We start from the raw sequence: 25,654 nt of genomic DNA on the forward strand, positions 1-25,654 counted from the left end.
ATACAACAAAATAGCCAGTCTCTTACCAATCCAGAAGACTGAAGAAATTCCATTGTGTAAGTGCTTAGGAGATTTTTTTAACCTACAAATAAATTTACAATTTTCCCGGATAAATTAATTATCTCTAAAACACAATCATAGAAGGTCTGTAAAATCATGGTGGAAAAGGTCTAACTAGGATAGTGTTTTGGAAATGGAAACTGTACTTCAGTAATTTATCTGTATTTCTTTGCATTTGTAGAGGATCTAGGAGAGCTGAATGAATTTGAGAAGTAACTGATGAAGTTGAGCAGGCATGGGTAAAAAGTTAGTAAAATCTCTGTACCAGAGGCACAGCACACGTAACAAGTTTTGAAGCAAATTGATAATTCTGTATGAAGTTTGTTGTTACAACAGGGTTACTGAGTGGAGTGCTGGAATTCAGAGTTATTCAGTAGTGTCATGAGTAAAATGGAAAATGACAAGAGCCTAAAAAACCATGCAGGTAACCTCAGCCTGGCAGGGGCTGCAGACACGTTCAGGGACTTGGACCTTTAAACGACTATAATAAACTGGGGAAATGCTTTGAAGTAAACCAACCAAACAGAAGACACTGTCTATAAAAAAAAGAAATATATACACCATTGTACAGTAATAATTGACTTCAGAAAAAAGCAGGGTGTGTGAGTGTTCAAGGAGAAGACAATTGTTCACAAGGCCTGAGCGGTTGGCCAGTGAAGGTATCTCTGCGAACCAAGCCCAGTGAAGGTAATTTAGAGGAGCTCTTTTAGCAACTAGAGAGGGTAACACAAGGGAAAACAAAGTGTGAATGTAAAGCAATGCATATAAGATTGACAGATTACAGAACAACTTCTAGCCTTCCAAACGGACTCAGCTCAGTTAGCTTGCTAACTGAAACTAAGAAAAAAATCCTTTGCTGAAAGCAGCTTCAGGAAAAACAAACAAACAAACAAGATATTAGAATGCATAAAGGCAGAGTAGAAGAAAATACTGAGGAAAACATTATAATGTATGTCTGTAAATGAGTGGTGAAGGTTTATTTGAGTTATAGTGCTCATCTCTAAATATTGAAAATTATTTGACTCACTGAAACATTCTCTTTTATGAAAAGAATTTGAAGAAACTCATAGTACTATTTTAGAGAAGAAATAAACAGTGCAGTTGGCAGAAAGGTGGCTCAGAATTCATTTGCTTATTTAAGTACTTAAATACTGAATTAGAAATGAAATATCTATACCACAAATGTTTTTGCAGTAAATACTGTAAAACTCATTTTAGAAACACAAATGTGTTTCCAATATGACAAATGATCCTAGGAGTTAATAGCTTTCTTATAATGGTCTGTAACTTAAATGAGGAAATTCTTCCCTGTTCTTTTTCTTAAATTTGGTGTACCAGAAGCATCCACTTACTAACAGAAATGCTGAGATCTATAAGAACTGAAAAATTCCTGCAGTTGCAATACCATAGCCCCTGATAGGACCATTTTATATTTGGTAAGATTGGGACCACAGAAATATGAGAGGCAGATTTTTTTTAGCCTTAGCTTATAGGACATAAAACTATTAACCAATGTCACACAGGAGTCTGTATGAATCATGTTTTATCTTCTGGATATGTGATCTAGGCATTGCTATTGGTAATTATTATAGATGCCTACTTCTAATGAAGCACAAGGTTAAAAAAAGGTAAGTGAATTAAAATCTAAGGATGCAGTGCAACATCAAGGACTATAATACCTAAATATTCATATTTTTTTAATTAGTTCTCTCTTGAATGAAGTCTCTCTCACTGTTATGACACACTACCACTGTAGTTGATGGGCTTGGCCTTGTCCAGCAGCAGATCTGTCTCAAAGCTGGCTGGCACTGGTTTTGTCAGACACAGGAAAAACTTTTGGCAGCTTCTCACAGAATCTGCACCCCCTCCAGCATCCCCCCCAGGTACAAAAACCTTGCCACATAAACCCAATACAGCATATGCACACACTCACATAATATTTTACAATACAAATTCAATTATTTGACACTTGTAATGGACAAAAATAAGAAAAAAATCCTGAGTTGTACCACTAAATGTAAATGTTTTATGTCCGTGTCCTCTCTTTCGTTACCTTTTTCTCTAAGGCATACTAGAAATAATCTTCTAATCTTTCCATGCCCACAAGTCCCATCCATGGGAGTTAGGGATGCTTAGCTAATTCAGGTACAGTCTTGCTTCAAGCAGTGTTGTGCCTCAGGCTTAGGAAGGCTTTTCCCCTCAGTCTGAAGGGTTTATTGGAAAAAGAAATGAGGAGCTACTTAACTCCTCCAGCTCGCTGTTGTAATTAAAAAAATGTAACGTTTCAAAAAGTCAAGTTGACGTGCTATGAACTATGTTTGCTTGCCAAATGAAGTGAAAATAAACACTATCTGCTTTGTTTCAAAGGACTGACACAACCTTTGCATTCACTCTCTGTGACCTTTTCCAAACTCCCAGTGATCTTGGGTAAACTACTCCCTTATCTCGTATTATTCTGTATCTGCAGCTTTGGTCTTGTTTGACTAAAACATGAGGATGCAAAAGTACTACTATAAAGACTATACTCCTCTAGAAATATAACACAATGGGTGTGTCCCAAATGAGAAAAATGTTAGCTTCAAAAAAATGCAAAAAGTAGAAGTAAGGAGGATGAAGTACCATGTTACAGCCTTTTAGCCTAGAACATGAAGTTTATAGACATCTGCTATGTAGCTTATGGATGAGCTGCCAATATATGTAGAAAGTAGTCATGGGTGAAGTCATGAGTACTTGGGCATTGATGCTGCAATGTCTCCAAAGCATTCTTTGTAGAAAATCCACATATGAGAGAGATGTGAGATGAAATGGTGATATAAACTGAAATTTGATACTCAAAAACTGCTCCACTCTACATTTAGGCATCAAAATATTGATTTTATTTTCAGAAATGTTGAGCATCTGCTTGACTAAATAAAAATAATATTGTGAAATACCACTGAAATCAAAACAGCAAGTTAAGCTTGCAAGTTTAGATACATGTAAATGAATTCAGATATAAAAAAATAACTCCGTTGTCTGGAGTGTAAAAGAAGAAACAAAGTAGGGATAGATATTCAACCTCTGTTTAAGAGCATGGCATCCAGTATAGCCAGTCTATTTTCCTACCTATTTCTGATGCTTAATGTCTAGTAAGATACCCATTTTTAGTCCATGTGACCCTCCTTGTATACCAGACACTTTTATATGTGAGGTGCATATGTAAAACACTTTACATTCTGCTTCAACATAGAAACAAGGTTTATTATCTTTTCAGTATGATAAAATAGAAGCTAGCACTTGGACAATTTCTAATGCAATTCAAAGTGAAGAAAGCTTGTGGGTATTGGGACTAAGTTCTACAGAAATCAGATTGCACTTTCACTGTTGAAAATTAGTTCAAGTGAATTTCTGAAGGAAACTTGACTTAGGATTTGATTTGAAACAGTTAAGTCTTTTAATTCTTGTAAGGTTTACAGTGGCTAAATCACTTCATCCCCTCACCCCCACCCCCTTCTTTTTTCCCCCAGCAATATGATTTGTGTAAATCACTTCATACCACAAGGGCACACAGATTTGGGATCACTCACTTCTATGCTGAGAGTCTAGAACTGCCAGATTCCTTCCATGCTACAAATGCAAAGTCCATGCTGAGGGATATATCATGAAGAATGTGACTACAGTAGACATGTTTTTTCTTTGTACCTTTTGAAATCAATTTATCTTTTAATATCAGGACTTCTTGACACTGCTGTCTGCTGTGCACCTAATATGCTGAAAAGATATTTGATGATGGTCAGTTTAAAACCAGTTGGTATAGACAAATTCATTAGAATTGCGATTGTAATTAATAGTAATTTCAAATAATTTAACCTGGATGTGCATGTGTATATAGTATAGAACCTTGATTTTGGAAGTAGATCAGACTGGTTAGTATATTATACCCATCCGTTTGCAGTGAAATGACCAAAACTCGGGCTGTGCCGGAGCATGCACAGTTCCCACTTGAAACACGTGCCTAATTTCCCTTACAGCTGGAGCCAGAAAATAAGAGTTAGGCATGATACATGTCCCAAGCCTGTCAGATTATAAAGTCAGAGTATGATCAGAAGATGGAACCAGCCTCTCAGAGGTTGTAATGAATTCTCTAGTAATAGTTTTTGTCTCTATGGACCCTCTATACCTGCTTATTTAAGTTACTTCTGGGGATTGCTACTAATGTCAGTGGACATCTGAGCCTTTTTTAAAAGATAATATCATTTCATAAAAAACAGTGCCTCTTGCTGAGGAAATCATGGGCCAGTGATTGCTTGAAATTAATACCACAACAGTGTTATCTGGTTATGCACAGGGCTGCTTTTTTCTGGTAATTCCAACCTTTCTGCTGTGGGGGAGGAGACCACTGAGTTAGAAGTTTATTCAGAGGGGCCCAGGAGATTAGTTTTTAATGTCATGATCTTACAGCAAAAGGGTTCTAATCAGACCATGGTTTTCAAGACTAAAAATTTAGACATGCACTTCTCCACTTCTGGTGTTCTGAATGTTCCTATGGAATTGGTCACTAAGGTCTTTCAGGAGTCATGGTCGAAAAAATATCTGTGCAATTATCTCTGAGAATGTTACCTGAAAAAAAAAAGGATGGTTAAAGGGAGGATACAACTTTTTTTCTTCATTATAATGGTACTTTATAGTACTTAGTGGTGCCAATAGTACTTAATGGTACTATAACAAAAGCCTACATGAGTGGCGGTCTGAAAAATAAAAGCTAGACACGATCCCAGTATGGGGAAACTGGAATAGTTTATTGAACACGAGAACACTATTTTAAAGGTATCTGGGGCTGTATGTTAATGAAGGGGACAACCTATGTTAATTGGGGAGTTACACAAATTTTTACTGCAATTTCCAAATAGTTAATTTTTCTTCTAGTAGGATTACATGGGGGACAGAGGGATTACAGGGGTTTAGACATGGTTTGATACAATCATCTCAAAAGTCCTTTCTGATTTCTGCTGGAGCCAAGCTTGATCCATGAGGTAGAACTTTAACAGGTCTTGTGAGAAGGGTCCAGCTCCTTCAGATCATGAGGTTTTTGTCAGCCCTTGTTTTCCTTTGCTGAAAGCTGGGTTTGGGCTCCCACATCTGCCCCTTCTTTTTTTTTTTAATTATTTTTCTAAAAAACAAAAAACTCGGAAAAAACTTTGATCAAACGTTTGCTAATGCAAGACAAAATACAAGGGAATACAAATATTACCTTAAATGTTTTCTTTAACTAGAGTATTAAATTTATCATGCTAACTAAACATGTAATCTAAGTTTTGATTACTTTTTTTTTTTCTTCAACTTATCAATGCTTTGATGCATTAGTTCAGAGTGAGTAATAACAAATTCTATAGCTGCATTTTAGAAGCAAATGTATTCTTAAATGGATCTAACAAGAAATATTGCAGTCTTACTTTTAATACCACAAGTGAATTTAATGTTAGCATGGAGGCTCCTTTTTCAAGGCAATGTACAGCCTTTTATATACCTGAGATGGAAAGTACGATTATGCAAAGGCATTGTGTGTCCAGAATAGTTTTGGCCACAAGGTTTGGCTTATAAAGGCATGTGAAGGAATCATAGCTGTTTTAAGGCATTCTGCATATTGCTACATAAATTATTTTCTTAGACTTAGCACTAACATTAAGAACATTAAACCAACCAGAAAGACTATTAGATACTTTTGGATATAGAAAAGTAAACAAGGAACAAAATGCAAGAAGGAAAAATTCCCAACAATGCTAAATTATAAAACTTGTTTAAACAACTTAACTTATTCCTATTATTTCTTATTAGAAATTACTCTTATAAAATCTTATTTAAGCTATCCTCTAAGTATTCTATTGACTTATAAGCGATTGATTTTGAACCAAGCTTAATAACTTGATGACTTCAGGGTTCATGTGCTCCTGACTTTTACCTGAAAGTGTTTTTCAGTGTTTGTTTTTGAAAACTTTTATTTAACCTAAAACATTTCTGCAAATGAAATTCTATTCAACTCAGGGTGATATGTTTTCTGTTCTTTATCTAAGGGTGTTTGTGCATGTGTGAGGTAATGTGCATTTGTGTATAAATCGGAACATATTAATTATTGTATTTTCACACGCAGGCGTACATTCACACATTCATACTCGATGGCCATCGAACACACATCATACAAACATACTTTTGGGTTTCATTTTACAGTGTCTTTTGGTTATGAACTGAGAAATTGGCGTTTTTTGTTTCTTACCCTTAGATTAGTAATATATGTTTTCTGTTTTTTATGATAGAATAACTTGTAAAAACATAAGCATATTTTACTTCATGTTCAATTTAAATTTCAAATACATATAAACATTCCTATAGTCCAAGGATAAAATATATACTTCTTCTGTTTTTAAGGTAAATATATGTCTTTCTGTGTTAATTTGGCTTTTGGGCTTAAGGAAAATTGTTATTGTGAAAACTTTAAAATTTTCAAAAATACAGCTATGCATACATTTAAAACAATTCTGGCTATTAGTTATGGAGGGGTATCTTCATTCAGCAAAGGGTCTTTGCTTCCCTCACTTTCCCCCCCCCTTTTTTCTTTTCTTTCTTTGTTTGTTTGTTTTTGCGCAGGGGGACAATCTCTCCATTGGTAGCGTTTTGTTCGCCTTACTCTGTTAAACTGAAACAGTTAGGTTAATAAACAAAGAGGGTTTGCAAAAAAAGACCAGTTCTTAGTTTAGGCTGCAAAGAAAAAGAAAAAAGTCAAGGAAGGGGGTTTTTGCTGCTTTGACTACTGCTGAAGTCGGCAGCTTTGTGTCTGCCCCACTCCCTTTGTCTCCGGGGTCCCTCTGTTCCTGGGTTTCTCTCCTGTTGTTGCTGCTGGGTTTCCGCTCGCTCCCTCCTTCGCCGACGGTCCCGTTGGGGCTCTTTCCTCCCTCGGACCTTTCCCGGAGCCCCCCGGGGATTCTGTGGGATCCTCTCCTCCGCTCACGCTCCATAGCCCTGGTTTTTGCGTACCTCGTGCGCTGCTTGTGTTTGTTTTTCCCGGTGCCTCTTTCGGTTCCGGGTTCCGGGTCCTTCCTGCCTTCTGAGTGGTTCCCGCTCGGGTCCCGCTGCTGCTTCCTCCGGCGCGGGTCTCTCCATCTCGTTGTTTGCTGGGGCGCCGGAGGTGGTGGCCCTTCCTCAGGGACCTGCTCCCTGAGGTGTTGACCTCGCGCCTCTGGCCGCTGCTTGGCTGCTGCTGCTGAGCGCGGTAGCGGGCGGCGATACAGGAACTCGCCGAGGCAGCGCGGCAGTTCGCTGGCGCTGGCTCCCACCCTGACCCTGCCCGGGGTGGCTGCAGTGGCGGTGGCCATGGTTCTGTCTCACACGGCTCTGTCCGGGCAGCGTGTGTCGGGCTGCAGTGTGCTTGTGCGCTCCGCTTAGCGGCTGGGGCCCGTCCCGGGCAGCAGCTGCTGAGGTTTTTTCGGGCGGTTGCCGAGTCCCACAAGCACATATCAAGAAGGTCGGTAACGTTCAGTTCTGACATGTGACGCTGGGCCCACAGCAACAGGTTCTGCAAGGGCTGTTCGTCAATTTTCGCGCTATGCTGCTTAAGCTCGCGTTTTAAATTTGAATAAATGTGTTTTTTTTCAGAAGATATTTGAGTCCCCATTGTACCCTACTTATCGTTACAAAGTCTTTAAAATAATTACCCAATCCGGAGTTCGTAGTCAGCTCACTCAGCAGTTCCCGCCTGCTGAGGACAAGTTTCCGTGCACGGCTTCCGTCTTCTTTCAGTTCTGACTACGCACACACCACCGAAACACAAGGAGTGCTGCTTCCCTTGGTCCAGCCAGCCGATGGCTGACGAATCTTCTAAATGTTAGAAGGTTCTCAGCCCCACGGTTGTGGCGACATTAGTGGCGGTCTGAAAAATAAAAGCTAGACACGATCCCAGTATGGGGAAACTGGAATAGTTTATTGAACACGAGAACACTATTTTAAAGGTATCTGGGGCTGTATGTTAATGAAGGGGACAACCTATGTTAATTGGGGAGTTACACAAATTTTTACTGCAATTTCCAAATAGTTAATTTTTCTTCTAGTAGGATTACATGGGGGACAGAGGGATTACAGGGGTTTAGACATGGTTTGATACAATCATCTCAAAAGTCCTTTCTGATTTCTGCTGGAGCCAAGCTTGATCCATGAGGTAGAACTTTAACAGGTCTTGTGAGAAGGGTCCAGCTCCTTCAGATCATGAGGTTTTTGTCAGCCCTTGTTTTCCTTTGCTGAAAGCTGGGTTTGGGCTCCCACATACATGTTTCAGAAAACAGAATGATTTGCAATTTCCAAGGATCTGTTATTCTGCTTATCATCCCACTAACCTTAAATTTCAAGGGATCATCAGTCTGAACTGCATTATTTATGTTAATCCTTCTTCTTGATTTTAAAATTGTGATAATCTAATGAGGGAACGAGAGTACACCAGAAACTGTATATGCATTTTCATAGCTAACCAAGACAGTTCTCATTTTAAAATCTGACCATTAAATATTCCAGCAGTTTTTTCCCTGATCATTAAAAAAGATTCTCGAGAGAGTTCAGATAAAATCCTGTTCTATAAATTACAGTCCATTGTCAGAAGAAAAAGAGTAGTTGATGTGTTGTGTAATAATATGTTCCAGACTTTGCTAAAATTAGCCTGTGGTTCTTTGAGTGCTTTCTGGTATGTTGTGTATGTACATATATGGCCTTTATGCCTCAGAGATGAGGATGATTAGCAGAATACAATACTGGCTGCTCTTGAACAAGTAGTAAATGTCTTTACTCTCACAGAATAATCTTGTAATTTAGTGCTTGACCATGTCACAGCACTTTAAAAGCAGTATTAATACACTCAGTATGACAAGGAAGGATAATATTGTGCTGCATTTATTATTATTTTTATAACTACAGTCATCTATACTCTTCAGCAAATCTGGACTTAATTATCAGTTTGCCTCCATAACTTATAATATGGATCATGTTTGCTACATAACACAGCTTTAATAAGTGAAGATAATAAATCAGAAAATTTGGTTTTTTCAAACTCATATTTTGTCTTTATGTATTCTTCTGATTACTGTTGATCACTTTCTGACTATTTCTATATATCCTGTTGTCTGCAAAATCACTTAACTGTCAATGCATTTGATGAGAAAGACATTTGCCCTTAGCTGTAAAAGGAAATTAAATGTGTTTCATAGAGTGGTGAGGGGCAGAGAGCAAGGTTAAAGTTTGTTGCTCTGCAAATTGTAGTGCTTATGAACAGGGGAAAGACACAGCCCTGGGAAAAAAATCAGGAAGGCATGAGACTTCACAGAAAGAACCTATTCCTGCCATTTCTCTGAAAACAGAATCCAGATTAAAGCTTTGTGTGATCAGGCACACATAAGGTAGAAGGCAGAGAGCAGTACTGGGGAAGGTGGATAAACTTCTTGTGGTGTCTGAAAAGATACATTATACATTAATTGGTTTAATTGCAGTGAAATTAAATGAGATTTCTATTTTGAGTTATTATCTTGCATTAGACCATTAGTATCTGAGAGTGATTTATAGATCTGAATGACTTAAGCATCGAGCTGAGAAAGATCATTACCACATCAATTACATAGGCATATTTTTTTAAGCCAAGGAAACTATGGCTTGCTCCTCACTGAACTCTCCAGATTAAAAAAAAGCTAAAATAAGCTAAAATAAAATCATGGACTCCAAAACCTGATGTTATTGAGAAAAGCAGTAACCCTTAAAGAAAGATTTAGGACAATTGGAATTTTAGAGACTTGTTTGACAGCATTTTTCGTTTTCTTACCACCTGAAACCAAGTAGCCATATCACTGCCACCTGGAAGGAATCAAGTAGTTTGTCTCCACTTGAATTACTTTGAAGAAAACACAAAACACCATTAGTTCATTAGAGGCTGCTGAAAAAAGTATTTGTCAAGTGACTTTTACAGGTGGTTGGGTCTTGTCTACTTGGGAAGTTTTTATATCTTTTTACATCAAGGAAACAGGGTAGGTGGGATACATGTAGTCTTTGTGGGACTTAGTTTCAGGACTTGAAGGATGCATCACTGTTTTTGTTGGGTATAAAGTTACTGCTGCATAATAGCTCTGCCTTGTTCTGATGCCCACAAATTATGGGGAACAGTTAAAGAGTGTTTCTTAGTTACCCATCTCCCTCACAACTACAGCATAATAACTGGTCACAGAGGTGGGTAATGTAGGCTGAATCTCTAAAAAAGCTTGAATGATATCATTGAATCTGATAGGGTTTTTTGATGACTTATACAAAGTTCCAGAGGTGGGAGTTATTTTAATTATTTTTCATTGTATTCTGTTTGCTTGACTGGATATTGAAAGTACTAAAGGTGTGACCTGACATGCTGCTGCTCTTCAGCTTATGCCCCAGGATCTCAGCACTGGGCTCTTCTCCCTGGGCTGCTGCGGAGCTGTGCCGAGTGGTGCACAAATCCCAGCACTAGCTTGACACTTTCTACCTTATTTTCTAAACAATGAAAATTAGCTGTGTTTCTGGCATCTTTAACAGTTTTTATCTGCCCTTTACCCTGACTGTAGGGACTGAGCCTCCTTTTAATAATTCACTGGAAAACACTAGTAGATGGTGTTTGGGTTAGTTCATTTTCTTTTTGCTGCTCTGGGGGCAGGGAGGGCAGTCTGTATGCTATACTTAGATTCAAAAAGAACCTCATAAAATACAGTCTAACAAGCCTAACAATAGATACTTTTGTTGGGAGCTCTAATTCCTACTGCCTTTGTGTAACAATAAGCTACAGCACTGGAACCTTGCCTTAATCTGAGATGGTTATAAAGCATGCTAAAATTAAGGAGAAAAAAGAGGAAAACTTAGCTGAGCTGTGGTGGTGTCGAGTCATGACCTTTTGTCATGACCTCATAGAAGAGGAGAGATTGCTGATAGGTGAAGCACTGCAACAAAATCATTGTCAGTAGAATATGGGATACTGTCTTTAAAGGAAAATCGAGTAGATGTTTATTAAAATAAACGGAAGACAAAGCTGGAGCATGGATTCTACTACTGAGTCAGGTAAAGGCAGTCACTGTCAGTAGAATGTGCAAGGTTTGAATCATAGGTATGCGGTAAATCTTAATCCTTGAGCTGGAAGGAATACTTTAAAAAGAGAGTTATTTTGTCTCAGAAATTGTCTCAGAAATTATTTAAGAAGCATATAATAATTTGACTTTCCTTTTTATGCAGTTTATCAAGTCCATAAACTATAATTCACAAAATAAAATGTCAGAAGTCTCTTTTAAGTTTGATCCACGGAGGTTTTTTATACAATGAGTTTCAGATGCTGACTTCTCTTTGAAAATTATTAAATCCAGTTCTGTTAAGTGTAACTTGTCAGTGAGAGAGGGATTGCTCACAATTCCCTACTGACACTGGAGATTGTCTTACCTCACATCTGGAACATACCAATAGAACATACCTGAAATGGTCATGAAGTCAGAAAGTTTTGCATCCTTTTTTGTAAGCCTAGTGATTAGATACAGCTTTTGCTATTCTGAGATCCTGGCACAGTGTTTGTGAAAGGTAAACTCAAATGCTTCTTAGTCTTTCATAATTACTGTGCTATAACTATACAGGATTCTTACATATTTCTTAAAAATAATAAACGTGCTGATGGAACTCTCTCAGAATGTTATTAGATTTAGAACTATTAACTTTATTGTTTTAGGCTTTGACATATTATACTTCGCTTTTTCACTATTACTAGAATAAATACACTCTGTTAGCACAACTGTGTATAAATGCTCTTTTCTTTAAGATATATAAGCATTACTGTGGCATTTTCCCATCTTCTGACGCAGATTAGCTAAGAACTACTTGTTTTCTTCCACGATGTTTTGTCACCATCAAAAAAACGTCAAAAGGTAAGACCTCGCTGATCCAGAATGTCTAGTAGAAGAGTCCTCCTGTCTTGAGAGGCAACGTGACTGATTTTTTTTGCTGGCCAATGTCTGAAAACCACATCCTGGATAATTCAATGGAAGTCCAGAAGGTATATTTTTATGTAGAAACATAGTTTACTCCCCACTGGTGAATGCAAATCTTTCTGGGTAGTACAGCAGGATTGTTATGGTATTTTTAAAATATATTTTTGTATATATTTAGAGATGGATAATGGAGTAATTATTTTCTTGGTATAATGTTGTCAACTAGATTGCATCATAAATAGAAATGTTCAGGTTTATTCTGAGAACAAACATAGACTCAAGTGCTGAGTTTGTTTAAAGCTATGAAAACTTGTCTTAAAATTTCCTCTATTGTACCATTTCAATTTATTTCCATTTGCTGAAGGGGAGAAGTTGTGATTATATCCTGAAGGTTAAAAATCTGGACCTTGCAGCCTTTGATATAGCATGCCTGTTTCTCCTGTATTCATAAGATGCAAAGGAATCTTGCATCCTTTTAACCAAGAAGTGCTTAGAGTCTCCTAGGATTTGAAATATAACAGTACATTTCAGTTTTACTTTGATACTTCATTTCATGTCAGCCACAACAAATAACCTAAGGTAGCTCTCCTCTTCGAAGAGGAGAGCTAATTCCCAACAACAGATGTGTTTTTTACGTGCTCCTGCCAGGTATGGTTTGGACAGCACTATCATTAGCCTTTTGGAAATGTTTTCCTTGTTTTCTGAATTGCCTCTGGCATTGTGTTCTATAATCTTATTGTAGCTCAGCATGGCTTTGGCTAAAACTTATGCTGGAGCCTCTTGTTCCCCTTGATTACAGTTACTATTATTATTTTTAATGTCTAATTACTGACGGAAAAACTTAGTTTCCTTATTTTTCCCTCCTATGGTTAAGCCTTTCTGATGAAATCCAGACTTCCATCTGGCATGGACTAGTGTAGCTCCATAAAAGTCAGTGTTGATTTATGCCAGAGAGAGGAGCGTCGCTCACAAAATGGCTGAGAGTTCTTATACTCTTGAGTTGCTTTTGTGTGTTTTGGTAAAGTCTGTTCAGATTTTCTGTTGTTGATGCTTTATGCAACAGAAATAATACAAAGAATTAATTTGTCCCTCGTTGTCCTCATCTCCTCGTGGGATAGGTACCACCATGCTGTCCCATGCATGTGTGAGCCTTGGCTGAAGATGAATATGGTGGTTTCTTGACTAACTTGGAAGAATTAACTTCTGCAACTGGCACAACTTGCAGTTGTTTTTCTTTGTGATTTAAACACACATTTCTCTGTCCCATTTTACCCTTCTGAAACTGGAGAGAGTGTAACTGCCACCATCAGTGCAAGAGAGCAATTTTATAAGTTCAGGGGTTTTTTGCAGATAAAAGGTGTTCAAAATTTCATTTCGTGAAAAGCCTTTAAATTTCAGTGATTAAGCTACTTTGGCAAAACATGATTGATTACCCTAGAAATAAGAGTATCATATTAAAGCAATTTGATTAAATGCTACCTAGCATACTCTATCTTTTGTTATTCAAGGGGACTCATATTTGTTTAGAAATCTTCGTGTTTAAGTCTGCTTTGCTGTTACTAAAAAAATGCTTTTTTTCTTCTCCCTTCTCATTTTCACTTATTTTGAAAGTGAAATGTGGTCCAAACTTTCATTTTTTTTGATAGGACATTTCCAATGTTTTCCTCATATTATTGAATGTTTCCTTGAAAATTTTTTATTTCTTAAAATTTGATTTTTTCATTGTTTTGTTACATTACAAAATGCACAGTTGCACTGTAGGTTGCCCTTTACTTTTTTTTTTTATCTACTCTACAGTTCAGAATTGTGTAAGTATGCTGTACCAGCGTGTTGAAAGACTTAGCTAATACAATAAGAAGTGTAATGTTATTATTGTGAGAGAAAAAGTAGAACTTCAATACAACATTAATTCTATTAATATTTTACTTGCTAAAGCATCTGTCAGCAGAAGTGAGTTTACCTTCTAAAAATTGTATCAGAACTGCGAGGTTTGTGTATGTATGTGAGTAAATTTTTTTAATTAACTGGCGAATCATTAAAACTGAATTAATATCTAGACACACTTAATGCTAACTGTTACAGAAATTCAGTAATTATCACTAGAAAAATCAGTCACATTTTGAAGATAAATAATAAATAGAAATAACATTTCTCCCTTTGATTAAAACTCAATGAAGCATCTTAATATAGCCTCTTGCACTTTATTTTACACTTTAGCAAATGACTTTAAGAAGAATAATCAAAGTTTATGTGCTTGCAGTAATGGCAGCATCCTTCTTTTCTATGTAATGGAACACTGGAGCATCAAATACTTGTGATCTTGCTTTCTGCATGAGGCTCCTATGATATCATTAGAAGCATTCAACCTAGAATGAAAGTAAGATTTGCAAAAAAGATTTACAACTTGTAAATGATATTTTTTTTCCCTTAAGTGGCTTAACCTTCAGGTAACCCAGTAATTCATGGATGTCACTTCTGAGTTGGCTTTATTCCAAAGGGGAAAGGAAAATATAACTACTATAGCACTGTCTATCAATCAGGCATGAATCCCTCTAATATACTGCAGATTAGACCACAAGCCCTTTCTCTAGGCAATTAATTTGTATGCAAGTCTAGATGAAATTCAGCTTTAGAAAGGTTTTAAGAATAGAAGTCATTAGCAGTGATATGGAATATTTTTCTTAATATTTAGGTCCCATGCCGAAAACCTCCCCTCATTCTAGCTAATTGTTTTCATTTGTGTGAAGTATTTGGGTGTCTTTTAAAACAAGGAAATGTATAAAGAACTTAGTAAAGCTAGTTATAGCCAGGTAAATGAATAATGTGAAATCCAATTTCAGGATGACTTTATATTAAAGACCCATGTGTTAGAAATGCAACACAATATTGCTTGGCTTGGAAATTCTGTATTCTTTAAATTCAGAATTCTAGAGTTCAGCAAGAGAAAATAAAAAAGTAAAATCTCTGCTGACCGACATAAAAATATGCAGTGTGCGTTCTCCGTAGATCCTACTGTTCCCAGCAGTTTCATGCCCCACCTGTCATGATTTTACCTGAAGATGTTTATTACACTGTATATCTGGAATATATGTTTGAAAAGACCAAGGTAGGGTAGACTTGAAGAAATGAGAAACACAATGGCTTATGGATTTTGGACACTTTAAGGGATGGTTGCAGAGAAGGAAAGACTTCCCTTGCGATCTATTAATTTTTTTTCCTAAAGCTCACTGCCCGAGGCATAATTTAAAATATTTTACTGACAGTAGATCTGGGTAGGATTTTTTTTCCTCCCGGCTGAAATACATGTGGCTGTAATTAGACTGGTGATGCAGTAATGGTTGGCAGCTGTCTGCAAAGCTTCTGCAAGGTCTTTTAGTGATGCTCTCTCACAATTTAAATATTTTTATCACTTTGCTTAGAAAAGTAGAAAACAAGAGCAATGGACTTCACTGCACACTGAGTTAATAATTTTATATCCTCTATCTGTTCTGACATGGTGCTATTTCCACTAGGCTGAGTAAGAGAATATGAATGTTAAAATTACCTCTGAGTGGTAAATACTGTCGAGGAAGAGGAACTACTTATCCTAAGGGGTAATTCTGGCTGAAAGGTTTCTGTTAGCTATCTCTGATGGAAATGAAAGGAAAAATTGATTTATCTACCACATGCTGATTCATCAAAGATTTATGTGTTTATTTGCTGCCTTTAAAAATCATTGTTCGTTGCTAGAACTTGACTGTAGGGGCCTTTGGTCTGGTGCCATGTCACCTTGCACAAACTCAGCATATTGACCTAAATTTGAAGTCAGAAATGTTTAACCTGTACAGTTAGGTAATCAGAGTGGTGGTTTTGTTTCTGTTCAGGTTTCTGTCATGTTTTGCGTTTTGGGGTATGTTTTGTTTTCTAGAGACAGTGGAGACGTTTAATATGAGGGTTTGTTTTGATTGTTTTTTTCCCCCAGTATTGTGGGGGCCTCAAACAGCACTGTTATCCTTGGTATCTCCTGCTCGACTGTCTGTTGCGTATTATCTACAAGTTCTAGGTTTTGGCCTTTCCTTCTGGGTCCTGTGTTTCTTGTGGTATGTTAAAAACCTGTTCGATAAGCCAGAATGAACAGAGAGTGAGTAAACACCTGTCTTGGAAGCTTTGTAACTAGAAAAGACAGTTATATTTAGAAAATCAAGACATAAAACTTGCTGATAAAATAATATATTAGTCATCAAGATTTCCAAAGATTTTTGTTTTAATTCCCCCCTGTAACTAAACCACAATGTAAATTAAATGGTGTACAGTGCACTGCAGTCACAGCAATATCTGTATTCTTTCATTCAGAGGCAAATAACTAGAACTTTAATGTTTCAAAATGAAAAAAATATACCTTTGTGTAAGAGATGCACCTGAAGCAAATGGGTTGATAACAGAAAAGGTGTTGAATACAGGAAATGCCAGAGAGCTCTTATAAAGGTAGGAAACCTACCGAATTATAGAAGTTGGATCTTGAATCAGGGGTGGAGAGAAACCCACCCAGAAAACAACAAACCTGCAAAGAACAACTGAAATGAGAATCTAAGTAAAATGTACTCTAAAAATCACTTTAAAATCAAGAGCAGCTGTGTGTGAAGTAATGAATGTGATCAACATTACAGTTTTTGGCTTGCTCACAGTTTGCTCTAGATCCTAGAACAGCAATTTTGGTAGCACCAGGCTGCAGTACCAGAACAGGGCTGTTGCTGATACTGCTCTGTAGTTTGCTTTTATGATTCGTGCAACATCTGGACTTTGCAAACGCTCCTGTCCAAGCTTTGGGAAAGCACAAATTTCTAGGGCTCTGGTGGAACTTTACCTTCTATTTTTCGCATTCTACTTGAACCACACTGGATGACTTTTAAATCACATCCTCAAAGTGGTTCAAGTTCTCCTGCAGTGTTTGGGAACACTGGTGACTGTTTCATTGAGTCTCTTTAAGAATCTCTTCCGTGCATATTTTTATACCATGTTGTAAGTACACTGTATTCTGCCTTGGCTGTTTAATGGCATCATAAGGAATTATTTTGCCACCTTCTAAAAAGATAAGTAGGAGTGATGGAAGTTTTTATGTAAACATTTTCATTTTGGGGATGAATATTCTTTGAAACCAGCTTTCTGTGACAACATGTCAGTTTTGAGTGATAAACTTTTATGATACATTTTTCATGTTAAGCTGAAAGATGCTGACTACTCCCCTTTTCTTAGAAAAACAGATAGAGTGGACTTGGCATAAAGCTAGATTGGCAGAGACTCAAGTCCAATTATCCATGTCTGACTATCTGCCTCAGGTTTTTCAACTCCTAGACAAATATTTTAGTCATTTGCTGTTTTGGAATAGTGTGGTCCTTTTGCTTTGTTTCAATTTTCTTCTAAAAATATGTTCTTTTCCTGATGCATTGAGAGGAATAAATGGAGAAAACAGCAGTAACTGATATAGAGTGGAAAACATGCTTGTCTGTACTTCTGTATATAAGTGTAGTAATATATACAAACACCTGTAGTAAGTGGAAAAATATCTCCTTTCGTTTTCACACACCTTTTAGCTTTTTATTGGGGAATGAAATGAAAAAGGGAGAATGGAGAAGGAGCAATAAAAGTAACACAAAGCTAAAACCTAGAAGAGTTCATCTTCTGTAAACCTCGAAGAGCTTCAAACAAAATTTATTTGGTAGCATTAGTGCACTTTTAAATTATAAAATGGAAGAAAAATATTTCTAAAAGGAACTGTGATTCCTTTCATCTGAATAGATTAGGGTGGTGTGGTTTGTTGCACCGTGTTGCAATATGAATTTTTCTTTTTTTTAATTTAGGGTTCTCCATATTGTCCCCTCACAAGAAGGAGCCCCCCTTACAAGAAGGACTGAGATACTGGACCACGTATGGGGCAATGAAGCTGGTGAAGGATCTGGAGCACAAGTCTTCTGAGGAATGGCTGAGGGAGCTGGGGGTGTTTAACCTGGAGAAAAGAAGCTCATGGGGGACCTTACTGCTCTCTACAGCTACCTGAAAGGAGGTTGTGTTGAGGTGAGGGTCAGCCTCCTCTCTCAGGTAACATTCTACAGGATGAGAGGAAATGAGCTCAAGTTGCACCATGGGAGGTTTAGATTGGATACCAGGAAAAGTTTCTTCACCAAAAGGGTTGTCAGACTTTGGAACAGGCTGCCCAGGGAAGTGGTGCAGTCACCATTCCTGGTAAAAAGATGTGCAGGTGAGGCACATGGGGACATAGTTTAGGGGTGGACTTGGCAGTGTTGGGTTAACGGTTGTACTTGATCATCTTAGAGGCCTTTTCCAACCTAAACAATTCTATGATTCTGTATTACTTAGGGTACATATTAATGCATCTGAAGCACATTTGAACTTTCCTTTTTAAAGACTGACTTGACTGCTATAGGCAACGTGTAGATACAGCTAAAGATACATTTCATTCAGTTGCAAAATGCTTTAAAAAAAAAAAGAGATTATTGTTCTCTGTGGTAGCATATAGGCACGATGAGTCTAAGCAGACACACAGTGTCAGTTTTGATTTTGCTAGTCTTCATTATTTCTCAGTATTAAAGTCAAGCTTTTATTGCTGATGAAAGTGAGTATCAAGTAGTGAAATGTCAAGTTTCTAAACTCCTACCTCACGATGAAGTTTCCTCCCTTTTTGTCTGTCTTGAAGAAAAGAGAGTAAGTGGGTAGAAGGCTGTTGTGCTGTCACTTACAGGAGGAGGCTGAGCTCCATGCAGGGTTTCTGCTAGTTTGCTGCTATTAGGAAGCTTTTGCTAGTCAGGAGGGGAGGTAGGCTTGACATAAGGAGAACAGACACTTTAAAAATGAAAGATTAATAAAACTTTGTAAGATACTTGGATGTCTGATTCTTTACAGGGCAAGATAAGCAGCCAGCACCTCGTAGAAAAACCTGTAAGAAGATTTAGGACAGTAAAGGTGTTAAAAGTAAACAGTACTGCTGCTTGTTAGGTTACTGTCAGGCCTCTGTGGAATATCTTGCTTCCTAATTGCCATCAGGTTTTTTATTTTCTCTAGCCACATGCTGCTATAAAGAATCTCCCAGTAAATTTGTGGGACCCTTGTTAATGTGTTATACACCAAAGGATGTACTTGGCTGAAATGAAGATCGTGTTTGCTGGATAGTGAAACTTGGCCTTCTGTTGTGATTATATTTGTGTTTCCTGGGAAGAAGAGTAAGGATTTTTTTCTCTAGTAGAGAAGCTTCTAAATAATCAGAACTATATACTTTAAATGTGAACCACCCTGTCTTGATAAAGACCTTGGGGCATTGTAATCATTGCATTCTGATTCTATGTCCTACTACTACTAGTCAGCTTGGACTATGCTGTAGGTGAAATTTGTTGGCTTAAGTCATCAGTTTCCAGTATTAGAAGAGCAAGTCCTATATATTTAATATATCAAAGGTTAATAATGAAAGACATTTACAGATGAATGATATTTTGCCCATTTGTCAATGTCAGACTGATGCATCTTTCCGAAACAAATGCCTTTCAGGTACTGGAAAAAAAAATTACATTTGCTCTTACATGGTGGTGGTTTCTGGGAAAAAAGTGCAAGTTTTATACAGAGATGTAAGCTTAGAAAATAATGTTGTTAAATGTTTATGTAATCGTTTAATATTGCAGATTTTTTAGCCTGAGTCATCCGTGCCTACAACAATGCTTAAACAAACTCCACAAATGCCCACCCCATCTCCAAGTTCCCAAATATGCAGTTGGTTGAATATAAATAGTGGGGGTAGAGGGAAGTAAGTGAATAATCTCACTTTCCATGTGAATTCAAATAAAAGAGCAAGCGCATAGGCACACTCTTCTTATGGTTTTGTTTACTTAGAAACTTTAGGCCACAGGGGTTTTTTGCATGGTTAGCTGGTTCATTTTCATTTTTCTTCCTTTCCTAAGCATGTGCACTTTCTGTACTCTAGTAATGGATGCTGAATTTTAGATGCTTTGCTGCTGCTGTCTGTCTGAAGTCTGTTATGACCTGAGTCTGAATAATCAATGAATGAATTTGATAAATTCTTGTGTAGATAATGAAGCAGTAGATATTAATCAGAAAATAATTTCTTATGAGTAAGATAATATTAGTTAGTATTCTGTCAATCATTTCACATTCCCTGTTTGACTAGAACTTCATATCAAAAGAGAGAACAGCCATCTTAAGAGGAGATTTATTTGTTATAAAAATCACAAAATAAGAGATTTAAACATTAGGAAGGTATTGTGAATCTCTTTCATGAAAGCTAATATGATTATATGTAACTAATAAACAACTTTCCATAACCTCTCAACAATTTCATATATATTTAAGTGGGAACAAATCTGCAAGTCTGATCAAATTGGCTCCTCCTCTGTTAGTCTGTATTAGCACATAATTCCTTTCAGTGTAATATCCTGTCCACATTTAGCTCTCCTCCTAGTTCTTGCTTGTTTATAACCTGTATTTTGTTTTCCATTCAAAATTCTCTGTTTCAATCTGACTCTGTGCAAGACAGACAGATTTAGCACTTTTGAAGATACTTGATAGTGTTGATTTTTGCTCTCAATGACAGATTGTCTTTTCAGTAAGCTATGAATGCAATATCCACATTGTATTTTTGAGACAAGTATTTTAAGTACAACTTTTCCCATGAGACTTATCACCATAATAGACAGAAATTATCTAAAAGGACTCTGTTACTAAGAAAGTAAGTTATAAATGTCAGGTAGGTACTGTTTCAAGACACTGAGATAATATGCAAGCAAATAATTTCTTATATCAAATGTTGAGTGCCTCTGCTAATATCTTTAAAATGTACTACAGCTGTGTGCTATAAGCATATATATATATATGTATGTATGTATATATATATATATATATATATATATATATATATACTGTGTCACTATAAATGTGATATATTTTACTAAAATCAGTACATTGCTATATATAACTTTAAGGTTACCTTGAAATCACAGTACACAGGAGTTGGTACTGATGGAGCTCTGGAACTGTATTTGAAAGCTGAAGTTACCAAAAGAAATAAGAAAGGAGAAACAGATTATTGGATAAGTACTGTATTCAGGAAGAAGAGTTTTTCAGAAAAGTGTGTCCCTGTTCCTCCAGCAGAATATAGATTAGATAGAATATGATCATGAGGGGATGAAACGACCCATCCACAGTGGGATTAACCCTTCCTTTGCCACTAATAAGTCAATTCCACTAGACGTAGGAAAATAATAAGCAGGCTGAGCTGGAAGAGATCCTTACATTAGAAACACTAATTTGTAGCTATCATTTAACATATAGTAGATGGAGGACTTTCATTACCTCTAGATGTTTATTAATATTATATCTAGTTAGACCTGAAGCAATACCATGGTATAGAGAGTCCAACTTCTCCTGTGCAGAGTTAGAGTATTAAATTATTAAGATAGGAAGAAAATACAAGAAAGAATACTTCTATCATAGTTTACTTTGAGTTGCTAAGTTGCTTGAGCAAATCCCAGATGATGATTGGAAGATAATCTAAAAAAGGGGAGGCTAAAATACTTTGGCTCTTCAGAAGTTTTCTTGCAATTGAGGCTATTTTTCTTGTAGCATGTCATTTGTAAGAGTTTATATTTCTTAACCAATTGTCAAAAATTTATCCATTTATATAGTTGGTAAATATATTCCATGGAGCATGAATGACTATTGTCCCCCTAGACCAGACTAGGAAGACAGCTCAGAACATACCTACTTTCTCATGTTTCACTACAGCAAAAGTGTTCAACTTTATGTTGTTTCTTAATTCCACACACCCACCCTGCCATCAAACTTCTCTTTGAGTATTGATTCTAGTTTTGTTTTGCAGGTACTCTCACATTCTGAATGTTTTATATACATGTATATATTTAAAGTCTATTAAAGAGTGTATGTTCTGGGTGGTGCTAAAGGAGCTCTGACCTTTTGCAGTTTCTCTATGTGCTGAAGCTTGAACGCTGGAAATGTCATTTGTGATACAGACTTCTGTGGATTAAAATTATCTATAATGAGATTCAGTTTCTTGTAGAAAGGTACTCTTACCTAAAAATCCTTGTCTCTGTCTTTGTAAGGAAATCTGATATTAGATGATTAGTTGTATGAAAACATGCAGTTAGACCAACTGATATGGCATAACTGAGTTGCTGAGACACTAACACCAGGGAGTCTTCAGCTTTTCTAGCCAAGATATAGACATAATTTTATGATTACTCTTATCTGATTCTGGAAATGTTCAGTAGAAAACAGTGCTGCAATGGGCTGCAAACATAAATGTACCTCAGTCTAGAGGTAGTGTAGAAGATGGTAAGAGCAACAAAAAGGAGGGAGAGTGCAGCAGAAGAGAGAAAAATATTGGATGATCTCCCACCTAGGAAGAATTGTAATTATCATTTCTGTCAGAGCAAGCAAACAGAGGCAGACAAAGCTCCAGAGATTTGGAGCAGTTCTCAAAGTCCTCAAAGAAAGCTTCAGAGAAGTTTTCACCTTCTGTTGCATTTGACATAGGGAGCTGATTAGCAGTCCACCTCCCTAAACCACATTTGCAATTGCCGTGAAAACTTGTCAATGAGACTCCACAAGCTGCAGAGTTGCACAGCACCTCAGGAGAGGGGAAGATAAAGGGCCCATGTCAGAAGCTGCAGTGTGCATTGCATTGGCGCTGATTTTCCACCTTTTCATCGTGGATCCACATGAGCCAAAATGATAATTTGGTTTTTGGCAAATGACACTTTCTCAGTGCACCTCCAAAGTGTTTTAGTTTGGAGATGTGCCCTTTAATGACTTGAATGACAAATCCTTTGTCATCTCTTCAGGGAAAGTTATGTATGCCACTAACTTGCTCTTTTTTAGAGCTCTGCTGGGTGTTTTTTGAATAGACAGAGGAAAAAAGGGAAGGAGTCGTGTTATAACACAATAATCCTAGTAATTATTAACAAAACTCTATTATTCGTTGCACCAAAATTTTTACAGCAGCAGAGTGTCATGGTTTGAGATAGTCCCAAAATCCAATTCCCTAGTTCCATCCCCCCTCCCACATCTCAACCCAATGTGAGATGGGCTTTTCCAGACAAAACACACCAGACTCAAAGTGGGGGAAAGGGAATATATTACAATGACTGTACAAATAAATACCATATCACATTATACACATGATCACAAACTATCTCTACCATGACATATAGTATTTACAAGGATCAGATCTCTTCTCTCCTCCAAATAAAAGTCCAGGAGGGAAAGAAGGACAGATCCCTTCCAGTCCTTAAGCAGCAGCATCTTCTAATGCAGCAGGTTCTGTCTCTCTTCTCCACATGCAGCAGCTGATAGCTGGCTTTCTTCCAGCACTCAACGAGGGAGGTATCAAACTCCCCCAGCCCCATCGCCTCACAACCGAGGGGTCTTCCGTGGGCTTCGTAACCCCAGACAAGGTCGTATCACCACATCATATCACGAAGACACAGGGGGTCTTCGTGAAGGTCTGGTATCTCTTGCAGGAGACTCAGCTCCTTCTTGCAGGGCTTCTGTGCCACTGCCTCTCAGGCTGCCACCGCGGCAGCAGTGCAAGGGGGGGAGCCAAGGTCAACTCCCCCTGCATTCCATCTGGCCGTCCCGGTCCAGCTCCAGGACGTCTCTGAGCTTCTCAGCTCCTCTCTCTCCGGTGCTGCATGTCTAAAACTCTTCTCCTAAATAGGAGTCCATGTCCCTCTTCTCCAAGAGGGTCTCCAAGGGAGTTTTGGGGAATCTGGTATCAGTCTTACCCCAAACTCTGTCTCTCAGCTGCTGGCTCTCTTTCTCCTGGCTCTGTCTTCCAGGAGTCTTCTCTGCGGTGCTGCATGTTTCTGTTGCTCCTTCAGTTCAGGTCCTTATCAGTCCTGACTCTCTGCCACCGTTTCTCTGGTCAGTCCCGGCTGCTGTTCTGTGCCCATGGAGAAAACATTCTCCCGGCATAACTACAGGCACCTAGCCCAGCTTTATGCTGTTCCAGGTCCCTGCAGCCCCCCCAGCCAGGGGCTGGGAGGCCCCAGAGGGCCCAAGGGGCTCAGAGCCCCTTCCTCGTGGCTCACAACATGGCCACCTCTCCTACAACAACCAAAACTACAACTCTTCTCTTCCGGTGAGTTTGTGAGATGTTGACATTTCTGCAGGAGCGCCCATTGGGTAGAACTTCAAAACTTCAGGGGTTTCCACCCCTTGGGGTCTACCACTTTTCTCAGCCTCTGGGGGAAAACAAGGTCCAAACCACGACAAGAGGTATGTTTTAATATCAGGTTGCCAAGAAGTGCCTTATCCCAGTCCAATACTAAATGAAAAGCAAAGCACTAAACATGCTTGTTGGGATTATCCAAAATAACTATAAAGTGTCTAATTCCATTTTTTCCAGCTAGCTGATGGAATGAACTGTCTGAAAAAAAATTAAAAAGCAGTCAAACTGCAGCTATAACCTCATGTTCAAGAATACACCTTTTCCTGAAAAGCTCTGGCTTAAACCCATTCTCTGGCCTCCAGACTGCCTTGGTCTCTTACACTCGTGAGTCTGTTGGTCAAAGGCTTTGTCCTGTATTTTGAGCACTTCAACACATAGCATAGGTGAAGACTGTGGTCCAGCACTAAAGGCATTCCCTTCATTTTAAAGGAACCTGCCAGCTTGAACTGATGTGTATTAATTTGCACTCCACATAATAAAAATAGGTCATCTGATAGGAATATGCAGAGTTGATTGATAAAGCTGCTAGACTATTTAATTTTTCTATTGTGCTTTTTCGTTCCATATAGTGGCTTGAATGAATGAGAAAAGCTCTGCAGTAAGAATTGCTTTGTTTAGGTAAATTGTATCTCAAGATTTAGTAAGTATAATATAGGTGACAGTCCTCCAAACTGTTCTTAGTATTTGCAAAGACACTATCCTTTTAGGGTAGAATATTTGTGCTGACTTCCGGGGATCAGTCCTTTGCTACTACCACTGTTCAGTCATATTCTCTGCTTGATCACAAATAGTTTTTCCAAGCAATGAAATATATGAGGTTGGAGATGGAGAACAAAGCTACTCTTACTGCAGAGTTTTTTCTGATCCTTGTCCCCATGAGCAGTGAAGTGCAGTGTTAATACTTGTTTTACACAAGGTCTTCCTGGATTCCTTAAACTTATGAATGAATCTTTTTTTTTTTTTTTTTTTTTTTTTTTTTACAGTAAGGACAGGTGAGGAATGAGCATTAGCAGAGGAATCATCCTTATCCTGTCTCATTATTCAGTCTCTGTGCTGGAGAGATCACCTCTTCATAACCTCTCAGGCTCAAAAGGTACTTCATTAGCCTCTGCGCCGAGATTGCCAATGAGTGCCAATTAGTTCCAGGAGGCATTTGTTGCTGTAAATGAAATTCCTTCTCTGATAGAAATGGTAATGACAACAGGAGAGTGCTGCCAGGGCTGGGCTCACAGGGTCTGACCTATAATGTTTTGGCTGAATGTTTAGTGGATCTGCAAGTCGTGGTAAGTCACACCACTTGGACTACATGCAGATCTCTTTCTCATATGATGTGTCTGAGTCAGCTCATTGTAATTAA

The 25,654-nt window shown here is 37.8% G+C and overlaps 1 long non-coding RNA gene across 1 annotated transcript; it reads left to right on the forward strand.

Annotated features, from left to right (window-relative positions):
• The first annotated feature begins 239 nt into the window (after nt 1-239).
• On the forward strand, nt 240-25,654 carry LOC135413817 (uncharacterized). The gene is made up of 3 exons (XR_010430400.1): nt 240-306; nt 17,888-18,101; nt 25,281-25,654. It is a non-coding gene; the product is annotated as an uncharacterized LOC135413817 (long non-coding RNA).

Source organism: Pseudopipra pipra, chromosome 4 (genome assembly GCF_036250125.1).
Source record: "Pseudopipra pipra isolate bDixPip1 chromosome 4, bDixPip1.hap1, whole genome shotgun sequence".
Lineage (NCBI taxonomy): Eukaryota > Metazoa > Chordata > Aves > Passeriformes > Pipridae > Pseudopipra > Pseudopipra pipra.